Genomic DNA, 15,472 nt, shown 5'->3' on the forward strand with positions numbered 1-15,472 from the left:
TTTTAACACTTTTCAAACACTAACCAGCAAATTTCCATACCCGATTTTTTGTCTGGTTATTAAAGGATACTGTATATATTAAAAGGTATAAATGAGGACTTTCAGATAGGCAGAGGAGGAGTAGAACTACAGAGTTTAAATGTATTCATTATCCTATATTAATTGTTTGCAAAAAATAAGTGGCAGCACTGGTATGCCAGCAGCTGCAGCACACATGAGAACACATCAGCCTTATTTTCTTTCTGCCTTGCGCTCGTTCCAACTGTGAGCCTGTGTTGGCATATAAACACATATTACATATTTTAATTAAAGTGATATTTTCACTTAGGCCAGACAGTATGTTAGCAGTAAAGCTCTTTAATTGAAATAGAATTTTCATGAGTGAATAAACTCTTTTTTTGCCCTTGAAGCAGCCCAGAATGAAAGTTGTTACAACAGCAAAGGTATTTGGTAACATGGCTGCACTTGGGACTGCCGAAATTCTCACATTTCTCTCACCAGTGCACATGCACATGGTGGCAGGGGAGAAGGTAATGAAAAACATGCAGCGAGGCCTGTATGGGCAGAGTTCAGAAGAGCAGATGTCGATGGTATCTCCAAGTTTCTATCCATCTGTCATGCATGCATGGTCTATTTATAGGTGAATGAATGAGGGGGCTTCCAAGTCCCGCTTTTCATTCTCTCTGTCACTCCCAGCCGTCCTCACAACTCAAATCACAGCTCCTTTCACTGGCCCCTCTGCAGGGATGTGGGTACGAGGTGGACTGAGTGGAATAACTATGAAATATGCAACCTTCTGCACTGAACTCTGAGCCACAAAGGCGCTGGAGTGATAAATGATCCAGGTTCAGATCATATCCCTCCCCTTCTTTCCGCCGCTTCAGCCATATAACAGTCTACAGCTGGTATTACCTCTCCTTGAATACACACATTCAGCAGGAGGCTCTCTGGGTGAGTCACTGATAATGACATTTCACTGTAAATATGTATGCTCTGGCTCCTAACCCTGAGCTAACCTGCCATAGAGACACTCAAGGTCTCCTTCTCTGCAGTCCCCAGAAGCTTGAGAGCAGCGAATGATAGCGTGTAGAGATGAGTGGATGATCCTCAGCAGGTATTGATGGACTTTCTCTTCCTCTCTCTGTAGGAACTGCCTCAAATCCAGTTATGAATTGTCTAGCATGCTTTTACTTCTATTGCAAAAAGAAAGCGTAAATATATATAATTGGGGATCTTACTGTCTCATTGGTGTTGTTTTTGAACTTGGTGTGTATTTACCATCACACATGTTTTTATATTGAAATTAAAAAAAAATGTTGATTCACAATATCAACTAAATGTTGATTCACAGTCCCCTCAGTGGTTCATGTATTGGACTCAGCGTGAGTAGTGACAGCACAATGACCACCGTAAATGGCTGAGAGTAAATCATATGATGTATAACAAGGTCTCTTAAACAACTGTTTTCATCATTTTTGTATTCTTAACTTGTAGACAAAAATTCAGTATCACCAGAAGCTTTTGAGTAGTGATCCATCAATCAAACTGATTACATATTGACAGCGGCTGTGGCTCAGGAGGTAGAGCGGGTCGTCCACTAATCGGAAGATTGGCGGTTCGATTCCCGGCTCGTCCAGTCCACATGTCGACGTGTCCTTGGGCAAGACACTTAACCCTGAATTGCTCCTGATGGCTGTGCCATCAGTGTGTGGATGTGTATGAATGATTAGATTTCTACTGATGGGCAGGTTGGAACCTTGCATGGTAGCCCCTGTACCATTCAGCGTGTGAATGTGATTCGTAGTGTAAAAAGTGCTTTGAGTGGTCGGAAGACTAGAAAGGCGCTATACAAGTACAGTCCATTTGCTGTTTGAGGTAATTTTTCTGTTTCAGAACAATATTATTACCTGCTATTAATTGATTTCCCATGATAGATAGACAGACCAAGGTACATTTCCATCTTTTACAATACCCTGTTGCAGCTTCAGAACTTCTCATTATGGAGAGACTGCAGCACAGGAAAAAGGGTCAGACTGTGATAGATAAGGAACTGCTCTCTACATCTGCCCAACACTTCGGCTGCCTCAGCACTTCTCTGTAGATTGAGGATTTAATGTGTCAGATTGGGATTAAAGTTCACCAAGCTTTATAAAAAAAGTGTTTCAAGTTCACATGGCTTTAATAATGGAAAAGAAAAATCCCACATTTAAAGTGTCGGTTTAATTCTGCAAAGCATAAAGAATAGAAGTTGATGAGAAATTGTCCTTGTGTCACCTCTGGCACAGAGACGATGGTAAATTAACAAGTTTAAATCCACTGGCATACTGCTCACAATACCTTGGTTATACTGTATGAATCTGAATCAGAACTGGTTCATTTAAGCTCAGATAAGAGGTAAGTGGAAAATATAAGAATAATCACACATGGGCTACATTATGCTGCTACCTAGCTTTTATTTTATCAGGGCTTTTCAAAGATTTCAAATCAAAATAAATAGCTGTTTAATATGCAAATTAGACATTAGACAGAGAAAATATAGCTCAACTTTTAGATTGTGTGAAAGCAATTTTGTTATACCTGCTTTATTTCTAATTTTGTTTGTTTGTTGCCTAATGCTTGTAATGAAGGCAGGGAAAAAGAAATGCCATTGTGTCTTAGAAAATATGGGACTTGGTATATGGAACATTGAACATAATGTGACTGACATTTTTCACTATTTAAAGGAATACTTGAAGTTTTAAATCTAAAGAATTTATATGTCATACTCATATTTCTCATTATGTGCAGTGAAATGTAGAGATGGCATACTAAAAGGTTAGTGTGCAATAATGACAATAAATGGAGTCTGCCAACTTTGACCACACATCTTAGCATGTAGGATTCCTCCATGTCTCTGACAGAAAGTCCTGAGCTGTAAGCAGCAGCATGCTCACCCGAAGCAGCGCATACAGATCCATCAACCCATGTTTTCTGGTTCCGAAATGACCACAGTCCCTCAAGGGATTACATCGTTAGCCAGTGTTGCTATGAAACTTGTCACAACTTTTGCTGACTCACTGATGTTGTCAGAGCTAGATTGGGACAGATCTCAGTTGACACCATTTAGGACGTCCAACAGGACAGTCCAACACCTGACCTCTATTGTCATGACAGCTTCCCGTCCACCCTTTGTTTACGTAATGATATGAGGAAGATGGCATTGTGGTTTGCCATGTTGAATGGTGGAAGAGCCCTGTAAACCTCCTTGAATAGAGAATAACAAGGTCCAGAGTCCTACCCCTCTGATGGGACAGGTAATGTGTTAATAGAAGTTCAGCATAATTTTCTAGGGTTTACCTTGCCAAAATCCCCACTCACTATGGAGGGAAGCTAAACCCATGCAGCTTTGACAGTGTAGCATCGGATGAGCATCTGCCTGCAATGGTATGTGCACAGCGGAGGTGACAGTCAAAGAAAACTCCCAGGGAAGGCAGAGTGTGCGGCATGAGATGGTCAGATGTTGTGTTGTTGTTTTGTTTGTCTTCATGAGACAAACTCCACCACCTTTGGACCTGCCAGACCCCTGAGTTCCATCCACATGGTAAACAGAATGACACCAATGATTGGACAGCTTTATTTATTACCTTGCGGGTGAGCCATGTACCAGACAGAGGATGCCATCCTCTGTCTAACTGGTACTTCTAACATGTCTCCCATGTTAGAAGTCAGAATCCAACACTCACCCTAAGATCGTCCATCCTGCACTCCAAGGACTGGATGCCCGCAAGTAAGACAGGAGTGGACAGTGGGCTTGGGCTCTCAGCCTGTTCTGAACACCAACTCATCCTCCCTGATGTTTTTCTTTCGCCTTCACCAAGACGCTCGCTTTGATGTTGTTGTCATGATGAGCCTCTCAAGAAACCTCTGCCATTCACGTCCAGTCAACACACAAAAAGCTGGAAAACTGGTAAGCTGAGTCAAGTCCAATGTTCAGAATGTGCAGTCATATTTAATACTTACCAAAAGAAGTCAGATGTCCTCCAATGAAGCTGGATGTTGTGCAGCTGTTTCCCGTGTTTAACTTGGTGTTTACTTGATCTGTTCTTTAAATTCCTAATGTACTTGGATTATGTGTCGAACATGTCATGTCAGTGGTTTCATTATGAAAAAACGTCCACTGTATTTCATTAATTGTTAACGATTGATTGTTAAGGTGGCCTACTGTCGGTTTAGAAAATTGTTCAAGATTTGCATCACTAGTATATAGCTTAAGTGAGCACTGTAGTTTTTAAGAAACACTATCAAGGAGAAAATGGCAGGGAAATGGCATGAAAGAACTTGCTTCCCTTAATTCAGAGTACCTTATCTGGCTTTGTTAGGGGATTTTATAAGGATTTTGCATCACTTTTGTATTCTCTCCACAGCTCATCTGCTCTCTGAGGAGGATGCTTTAAGAGCCATCGTAACAACACAGAGGCACATGGGTGCAACAGCCACAAGCAACAGTTCCATCTGGAGCACTCATGGCCAAGGCCAGCTATGTGAAGACATTCATAATCGCTTTACTTCCTCCAAAGTAACACAGGCACAAAGCTCCCTTTGGTGCATCCCTAATCTTGACTAACATTATGTCTTTTTAATTAATTCAAGCAGCTTTGAAGATAGATGTGGGATTTAGCCGATTCGCCCCTTTCCTGTATGACTCTCAAAAACAGCTCTGGTTTAAGAATAGGAGAGAGCTGCTTTAAGTTCAATTTCTCACATTTTATCTGCACAGTTTAATAGATGGGGAGATGTACATTTGCCTTTATAGCATATGTCTGGGGACTACTTTAAAAGATACTCTCTAGACAAATTTTAAGCATATAAAATAATCTGCTTTGAAAACTTTCTGTCTGGCATGGATTTTCCACATTGTTCTCCCTCATTCAAAAATCCAGAATATACAATGTGTTGGAAGCAAAATGTCTCCTACTTCACTGTAATGTCCATTTTCAGTGTATGTACTTTGAATGCTTCAAGTTTCCACTAGGGGCAGATATAGAGAAATATTCATGGGGTGGCAAGGGGGTGGCATGGAAACTTTAAGGGGTGACATATATACAGACAGGTGACTAAAGGAAAATCTAGTATGGGCATGAATGCTTGACCCCTACAGTGAGGGAATCTGATGGCACCAAAAAAAAAAAGAAAAATAATGGTGTTAATCCCTCCAGAAGAGTTCCAGAGATTTGTAGAATCAGTGCCAAGGTGGAGGAACACCATTCTTCAAAAAGATATTCCCTCATTTGGTGTTTTGATGATGGTGGTGGAGAGATCTGTCTAACATGTCAGTCCAAAATTTCCAATAGGTGTTCAATTGGGTTGAGATCTGGTGACTACAAAGGCCAGAGCATATGATTCACATCATTTCATACTCAAACAATTCACTGACCCCTCTTGCCCTGTGAACTGTTATCGTGGGAGAGACCACTCCCATGAGGATAGAAATGTTTCATCCTAGGATAGCCACCAGATCCCCTCACTTTAGGGGTTTGTCACTTGTCTGTACATATAATATATAGAAATCAATAAATTGTTTTATTTCCAAATCTTCAGACATTTTTCCAAAAACATGTCTTTTTTCATCTCTGTGGTTTCAGCTCTGTGATGCTCTCCCTCTTCCACCTCATCATCATTGTAGTCATCTTTGCCTTCCATTGCTCTCCTTTATCATCAGTTCTCCTGATGTATCTCTCTCTTCATTAGTAGGTGTCCTCTTTGGTAGAAAAAAAACAGTGATGTCACCCTTCCTCTTCATTTTTTCTGTCTCCTACAAGATTCAGAATGATTTAACTACTGTTTTTTCCTTTAATAATCATCATTATTAATAATGGTGTACAACTTAACACTGAATGTTATGGAAAGTTTGAATGAATGTGTGTTGTTCTGTTTCAACCTCCTGCATGTCCCAAAATGTTTCCCAACAGATTTCTGAAAAAAGATTCAAAGTGATCAGTAATTATGTCAATACATGCTTTCTTTAAGGGTTTAAATTGGCTCCTAGAGACTTACATATCAAGACGATATTAACCAATTGTGTCACTTATACCTATACTTATACTAGCCACACATGCTGTTATTAACGATCCAAGATAGCCCGTGTTTATCCAGAAATGTTGATTATACAGCAAAAGTCCTTTTCTCTGAGCTTCAATTTGAAAATTTGAAAACTCTCAGGTAAGATTTGAATGAACTGTCACTGCATTGCTGACTCATGTGACCTCTTGCTTGGGGCTTGGAATGAGTGATTTGTGCTCTTTGAAATAGGTGCATTTGTCACACTTGCATGACTGATCTGAAATTTAGACATTTGTCTGCAGCATGAACAGTTTCAGAGATGTTAGTAGCTACAGACACTCGTAAGCACCAGTGAAAATTTGGGTTTATTCAGTTTTAATCCATCCCTCATACAATCAAATAAAAGTTACTAAACAAAACACACTTCAACAAAACAATCCACCACTATCCACCTTGCGACTGTTCTACTAGTGGACGTTGGCAGTCCCATACACACATATTTAGCAGGCTGCACAGAAAGCTGCCGGGGCTGGGAGAAAATGGAGCTGCTGCCTGCTTAAGGGACGGCTAGCAGCAGCATACATAGCTCTGGTTGAATCTAGGAGTCTACAGGGAGCGTCATCTCTAGCTGCACTTTCACTTGCACCTGGACATCGCTCTTGAAAATTTCTGCCCAGCCACAACTTTTCATATACATATTTTTGAATTACACTGTCTAAAACTGGTGTGGCAGCTGGGGTTGCAGGCATTTTTTAGGGCAGCTGCCACCCCATGCCACCCCGGTAGATCTGCCCCTGGTTTCCACATCAAACTTGTGTAAATTTCTGAGATTGTAGGAGAGCACAGAGCAAAGGAAAACAAACTGCACATGCTTAATTCTGCACAGTGATGCTCAAACATCACAGTGAAGTAACAAGAAAAACACATTTTTGACTGGAGAGGGAAACAAATGTCAAGCACGTAATATACAGACTCTGCTCCGACCGGACAGTTGTTTTCTGACATAGCTGCTGTACTAATGAACCAACAATGTCAGCGATTTGTTTCCATGCATCTATCATTTAACAGTCTCAGTAGCTTGTTAAATACATGTCGTAGAGAAACCAGAGACCTCAACGCTCAGTGTTTCCTCCCTTTAGTTTTAGTTTAGTTTACTTTTAGTTTAGTTATTTCACATAGTGGAGTGGAGCAATAAACAACTCTGTACTTCTATTTCCACAGGAATCAAAACGAGTGGGATTTTTATGCTCCCTATAATTGCTGTGGCACCTGAATTTCCCTTAAGGGATCAATAAAATGCAATCATATCTTAACCAGTAAAGATGAACAGACTTTACATGACTGTACAGTAACAGTACACATTTGTTGCGCTTCACATTATTTGCTTCTACTTTGGCAGATCTGCTGCTGTAATTAGAAAGATGTGACGGCTCATTTGGCTGCCAAGTCACAGCCACAAGTTTTTATTAACTACTATTACAGTAATTCAGTTATCATTATATAGAGTTAGTCATTTGTTCTGCTGTCTTTGGAAGAATATTACTTTTAATTTGTTTGTTGAGGCAGAAAAGTTATTTGTATTAGTATTTGAATAAAAGTGGAAATAGGTGTAACAATCCTGTTTTTTCATTACACTTCTAATTTTAGGCTAATAAAATATTAAAATAAGTGTTCTTTGACTTTTGTCCATGTCAGGATCCTGTAGGAATGAGGACTCTTTTTTCCAGGTATCTGATTGGTCAGTGGTCGGGGTGTTGACAGGTTATGATCTGACCCTCTGAAGTCAACCTGCTCTGGAGCAGGTTAGCTGTACAGTGTAAATTACCATGGCGATGTACCCCTGTAAGAAGTGAACCACTGTCGTAACCCTAAAAACCCAGAGTTAACCTGAAGTTACCTCACTAACCCCAAATCCGTCTTTGTAGTAAAGGCCCATCCCCCCACACAACCACGGTGTGGGTCAGTTTTGCCACATTCTCAGGCTCCACACCTGGCTGCAGTGAACATGCGCAGCCTGTAGAGTAGCTTTTATTGACAATTTTAACCTCTTCTGGAAATGTCTAAGCTTTTACCACCCTGATGGCATACACCCCAATTGCCTAGGATCACGCACTCTAACTGACATTATTTTTTACTCAGTCTTGAACACCCCCTTGCCCTGACTATCCCTCATCACCTGCCCTCACCTGGCCATTTCCGCTCACCAACAGGAAACCTCCCCACCCTTTACAAGACACATGGCTCTGGTGAAAGTAAGATCCCTTGCAGGAAAATCTTTTTTAATTAATGATTTTATCACAAACCATAAACTAGACATGATGTTTTTAACCTGGTTAGATGGAAATCAATCAATCAATCAATCAATCACTTTATTTGTATAGCACTTTTCATAAAAATACAGTGTAACACAAAGTGCTCTCTCTGCTGCTCTCAGGTCTTCAGGAAGGCTGTTCCAGAGACGTGGACCATAGTAATGAAAGGATGCCTCACCATGGCTTTTGTTCTTACTTTAAGGATAATAAAAGGCCACTACCAGAAGACCTGAGGGTTCTAGGAGGTTCATAAAATAACAGCAAATCTAATAAATAGGTAGGACTAAGACCATTAAGAGCTTTATAAACCAATAGAAGGATCTTGAATCAATTCTGAAGCAGACAGGTAGCCAGTGCAGAGACTAAAATTGGTGTAATGTGTGCTCTCTTTCTGGTCTCTGTCAACACATGTGCAGCTGAGTTCTGCAGTAATTGTAGTTGTGATATATTCTTCTTAGGGAGACCAGAAAGCAGAGCATTACATTAGTCAATCCTGCAGGTAATAAAAGTGTGCAGTAGAGTCTCTTTCAGGCCAATACAGAGAAACGGTCTCACTCTGACAAATGATAATCAAATGATAATAGAGTAGCTACTCTTATTGAGTCAGCATCCCCTATATTCAATTTTTTTGATGCAATTAGAGCAGAAAGAAGAGGAGGTGGACCAGCTGTTTTATTCCAAGATGAGCTCCAATTCAAACACCTATCATTTGGTGAATTTAACTTATTTCAATATCTTGCTATTATACTTAATGGCAATACCAAAATCATACACTGGTTATTTATATGCCACCAAGATATTCAATAACTGCCTTCAGTGTTTCCCCTATTTTTTTTTTCAGGCCTGGTGGTATGCACCAAAAAAACCCAAAAGGGATGAGGCATGTGGGTCTGCAATTTATATTTGCATTCAAAATTTTGTTTGCTCAGTATATTCAAGACTTAAAACAAAGTGGTCACAAGGAGAGGATGATTTAATAAGCTGCATTTATTGCATAAAAATAAGTTGCCCCTCTCACTTCTTCCATTTCTGTATTTTTGCTTGACTCCAGAATTTTGGAGAAAAACATTGATATATTTGTTTGTCCGTCACCTGCGTTAGAGCTTTTTCTATTTTTAGGCAATGCCAAGCTCACGTTAGCTAACCTGCATCCCATACACTCTCGCAAGGGACTCTGATAGCAGTGGCACTTGCATCACATCAAGAGTTTCCCAGGCAACGACACCAAGGTTGACTCACGTTTTGAAACAGTGTCGCACAGAGGCTCCAAACCACATATGATTATTGATTTCCGAATGAATGGATATTTGGCGTTATTTTAGGCATTCAAAAAAGATTTTTTTGGCCTGGTGGGGTTTCTCATTGGCCCGGTGGCCCACCAGGCCTGTACAATTATAGGGGGAACACTGTCCTTCTTTGATGATTTTGCAGAGTTGCTTTCTGTTATCATAACTGACTATTGATCGACCGAGTATTGATCACCGGTGATTTTAATATTCATGTCAATAACCTAAATAAGAATGCACAAGAACTTGCTACTATTCTAGAAAACTATGGTCTGTCCCAGCATGTAAGAGCCAACACACAACAAAGGCAATACACTGGACCTAGTCATTTCCAAAGGCCTTAACATCCCCAACATCAGTGTCCTTGACACTGCACTATCCGATCATTCATGTGTTTTTGATATAGCTGTCATGATGGACACTTGCATTAGATCTGAAATTGTCAGGAAACGCTATTTCAGTGAAAACAGTTTTGTAGCCTTTTCTCAAGCAATCTCTACGTTACTTTCCTCTCAATCTAAATCAATGTCAATTGATGATCTTATGGACAACTTTAATTCTAAAATTCTATACATTGCTGATAGAATTGCACCAGTTACAATTAAAATTGTTTCTGGTAGGCAGAAGGCACCGTGGAGGACTGCCCCTGTGCCATCTACTGCTCACCTGAAAAGCTGAGTGTAGATGGCGCAAAACTAAACTTCAAATTCACTTTGACCTCTGTAAAGAGGTCAAAGTGAATCTTCATTACTACAATAAAGAGCCGAGACAATTATTTCTGTCACAGATTATTAATTCGCAGAATGATAATGCTCGCAAACTGTTTGCCACTGTCATTTAAAGACCTTTGTGATGAAAAGTTATCAAAATCTTGAGGTTTCACTGAACGCCATTGCTGTAGTGACACAGCGCATTTCAACGTCACACCATGATACAGGAAGCTGTTGTAACTAGAAAGTACATCATTCAATCTGCCCCAAATTTCAAGCGTTCCAACCTGAACACACCTATGTGTCAATGTTGAGTCATAGTCATAGTGCCACCTACTGGCAACAGGAAGTTACAGGTGCTGTACTTTTATGACCTGTGCCTTGCAGGTTGAACAGATCCACTTCAAATTTGGTCAGAGAAGCCTTAATACCTTGATGATTCTATATTATGAACACTATGAATTTCGATGTTTCGCCATTGCAAAACAAACCGTTGTAATTCAAGTCCACATGGTCAGATCTTTCCTAACTTTCACATGTTTGATTAGCGTCCCAGTCTGAAGACATGTACAGGACAATATTGAATCACAGTAATAGTGCCACCTACTGGCAACGGGAAGTTATAGGCCCCATAGTATTTCTAACTACTCCTAGCAGGTTAACCAGATCCACCTAAAATTTGGTCAGCTAAGTTGTAAGACGTTGATGATGCTAAATGGAGAAGCTTTTGAGTTTTAATGAAAGGCTGTTGCTGTGGCAGCACATTATTCACCATGAAACAGGAAGCTGTTTTTGAGGGGCTAGGGATGCTTGAAAACTCACGAAACTTGGCACACCTGTCAGAAGAGTTGGATTTAGATGACAGATGACACTTTCTATAATAGACTCACGGAAGTCTTAATCTCAGAGTGCAATCTCAACAAAGAATTATTACTTATGGGTGATTTTAATGTGAACTGGGACAATAAATCTAAGAGGAAAAAACTAAAAATGATCACAGAGAAATTCCAACTAGAACAACTAGTGAAAGGCCCAACTAGGATTGCAAAACATAAATTGATCTGATATTTACTAACAAACAAGAAAGAATAACTAATAGTTATAATTTAATCACTGGATTATCAGATCACTTCTCATTGAAGGTACTGTGTGTACTGTGCCCCAAGGAGCAGGACAGGGGTAAACACCTGCACTGACGGGTACGACAGCACAACCTCTGTGTCTCAGTAAGTGTTCTGAAACATAATGGATATGACATCTGAAGCAGAGAATGCATCATCCTTCAGACGATGCAAACATGTGGCAAGCATTATGGTTCAATGAAAACAGACAGAAAAAATAAGTAAAATAAAATAAAATACATTTACTATGACAGGTTCTGACTTTGGTATAGTTCAACAGCATCCTGATACTGACCCACTTAGTATCAGGGTGCTATTAAACTATACTGAAAAAAGTGTCCCCTGTCAAACCAACGTATACACTTAGGCCGTATTCAGACCAAATTAGGCGGTGCAGCCCACTGCTGCAGGGTCGAGCAGAGGTGTGTGGGGGTGTGGGTGTGTTTATTTGTGCTGTGGAACTTAACCGCTGTGAAACAATCAGAAAATAGTGTTTTATTGATTTAATTCACTGGCTTTCTCACTACCAGCGCTCCCTCTCCTCATTCATTCTCCAGCTCGCTCGACCACAGCTGCTCTCTCTCTCGCTGGTGCTCTCTCTCTCTCTTTCTCTTATCTTTTTTAAAATGAGTCGGGAAGCCGATAGCAAAGTCTAACTTTACTTTTAACGTTATCAAAGGAAGAGAAATGTCCTTCCCTCATCTTAGTAACATCTTTGTTCTCTGTCATGGCTTTTACAGCTCTGATCAGTCTGTCCTTCGGCTGTGATTGGCCACTGTAGCCTTCAGCCTCAGTGAGGTCGGGTTGCGTTTCTCCAAAAGTTAACTCTGGCTCAACTTTCCACCCGCAGTCCGGTGCGGGGCCGCTGCAGCCTAAACGCCCACAGCTGAAACGCACTACCCCCATTCAAATAAATGGGAGGACTGGTGTTTCCGCCGCACCACCAGATTTGGTCTGAATACGGCCTTAGAGGGGTTCAGGTTGCAATGGAGGAGGAGTGGCTATGGAACACATATGGCTTGAAAAATGTTCAAAAATGGAGTACTGTATGGAGACAAATTTAGCGAAAATGTCATGGCATAAAAAGTGTTAATGAAAAGCCACAACACAGGAAAAAAAAAAAATAAAAAAAAAAAAATATATATATATATATATATATATATTTATAAACATTATAGGAAGTAAGCAGATTTAAGGTTTATTTTTGGAATTGAATATCTTCACTTTAAAAATCATGCACAAACATTTATTTTTGAATTACAAATGTTTTCATCTTCATCTGACTTTTTGCCCTCTGCTTCATTGTCCCTGAGACAAATTGGGGACAAAATATTTTGCCAAGTAAAGCTATTTGGCTTGGTCACTTAACAACATAAACAGAATGAATATTGACTGGCCGAGGAGGTGGAGTCGCAGCCATTTTCAACTCAAGCCTAATCATCAACCCTAGACCTAAATTTAATTATAACTCAATCAAAAGCCTTGTTCTTAGTCTCTCCCAACCTGGAAAACTTTACAGCCAGTTCTATGTGTTATAGTGTACCGTCCTCCTGGCCCGTACTCTGAATTCCTATCTGAATTCTCAGTTTTTATCAAACTTAGTCCTTAGTACAGATAAAGTAACTATAGTAGGTGATTTTAATATTCATGTGAACGTCGATTATGATAGTCTCAGTACAGCGTTTATCTCAATATCAGACTCAATTGGCTTCTCTCAGTGTGTAAATAATCCCACTCGCTGTCTTAACCACACCCTTGACCCTGTTCTGATTTATGGGATTGAAATTGAACATTTAATAATTTTTCCACAAAATCCTATTTTATCAGATCATTTTTTAATAACTTTTGAATTCCTATTACTGGATTATACACCATTAGACAAAAATGTCCTCACTAGATGTCTATCTGATAGTGTTGTAGATAAATTTAAGGAAGCAATTCCATCAGTACTGAATTTAATGCCATGTCTCAATACTACAGAGGACTCTTATGTTAACTTTAGTTCCTCCCAAATTGATAATCTTGTTGATAGTGCTGCAGGCTCATTATGAATAACACTCGACTCCATCTCCCCCTTAAAAAGGAAGATAATTAAACATAAGAGATGAGCTCCATGGTATAACTCCCAAACCCGCAAATTAAAGCAAACATCGCGAAAATTGGAAAGGATTTGGCATTCCACCAAAGTGGAAGAATCTCGCTTAGTCTGGCAAGATAGTCTTAAAACATATAGGAAGGCCCTCTGTAATGCCAGAGCCGCCTATTACTCAGCATTAATAGAAGAGAATAAAAACAGCCCTAGGTTCCTTTTCAGCACTTTGGCCAGGCTGACAAAGAGTCATAACACTATTGATCCATGTATTCCTATAGCTCTCAGTAGTAATGACTTTATGAGCTTCTTTAATGATAAAATTCTAACTATTAGAGACAAAATTAACCACCTCCTGACCTCAACAGGCGCTGATTTATCCCCAAACACAGGAACCTTAGAAACAGCTGTAAAACCTGATATATATTTGGACTGTTTTTCTCCAGTCGACTTTCTGAACTAACTTCAATGATTTGTTCAGCTAAACCATCAATCTGTCTCTTAGACCCCATCCCAACTAGGTTGCTTAAGGAAGCCTTATCCTTAGTTAGCACTTCTTTACTAGATATGATCAATCTGTCTTTAGTAACAGGCTATGTACCACAGTCCTTTAAAGTAGCTGTAATTAAACCTCTTCTTAAGAAGCCTACTCTTGATTCAGGTGTTTTAGCCAATTATAGATCTATATCTAACCTTCCATTTCTATCCAAGATCCTTGAGAAAGCAGTCTCTAATCATTTATATGACTTTCTACATAACAATAGTTTATTTGAGGATTTTCAGTCAGGATTTAGAGCACATCATAGCACAGAGACAGCACTGGTGAAAGTCACAAATGACCTCCTAACCGCAACAGACAAAGGATTTCTCTCTATACTTGTCCTGTTAGATCTTAGTGCTGCATTCGACACAATTGACCATCAAATCCTTTTGCAGAGACTGGAACATTTAATTGGCATTAAAGGAACTGCATTAAGCTGGTTTAAGTCCTATTTATCAGACCGATTTCAGTTTGTACATGTTAATGATGAATCCTCCGTGAAGGCAAAAGTTAGACACGGAGTTCCACGAGACTTGGACCAATTCTATTCACCTTGTACATGCTTCCTTTAGGTAATATTATTAGGAAACACTCCATAAATTTTCATTGTCATGCAGATGATACCCAATTATATTTATCAATGAAGCCTGATGAAACCAATCAGTTAAACAAACTCCAAGCATGCCTTAAGGACATAAAGATCTGGATGACCTGCAATTTTCTACTACTAAACTCAGATAAAACTGAAGTTATTATGCTTGGCCCTAAACACCTTAGAGGCACATTATCTAATGATATAGCTACTCTGGATGGCATTCCCCTGGCCTCCAGCACCACCGTAAGGAATCTGGGAGTTATCTTTGATCAGGATATGTCATTTAACTCCCACATAAATCAAATTTCAAGGACTGCCTTTTTTCACTTACGTAATATTGCAAAAATCAGGCACATCCTGTCCCAAAAAGATGCAGAAAAACTAGTCCATGCATTTGTAAGTAACAAATGCATGGACTAGTTTTTCTGCATCTAGGCTGGATTATTGCAATTCCTTACTATCAGGCTGCTCTAACAAGTCTGTAAAGACTCTCCAGCTGGTCCAGAATGCAGCTGCACGTGTACTGACTAAAACTAGAAAAAGAGATCACATTTCTCCCATTTTAGCTTCGCTACATTGGCTTCCTGTAAAATCTAGAATAGAATTTAAAATCCTTCTCCTAACTTACAAAGCCCTTAATGGTAAGGCACCATCATATCTTGAAGAGCTCATAGTACCGTATTATCCCACTAGAACACTGCACTCCCAGAATGCAGGCTTACTGGTGGTTCCTACAGTCTTTAAAAGTAGAATGGGAAGCAGAGCCTTCAGCTATCAGG

Source organism: Thunnus maccoyii, chromosome 3 (assembly GCF_910596095.1).
Source record: "Thunnus maccoyii chromosome 3, fThuMac1.1, whole genome shotgun sequence".
Taxonomy (NCBI): Eukaryota; Metazoa; Chordata; class Actinopteri; order Scombriformes; family Scombridae; genus Thunnus; species Thunnus maccoyii.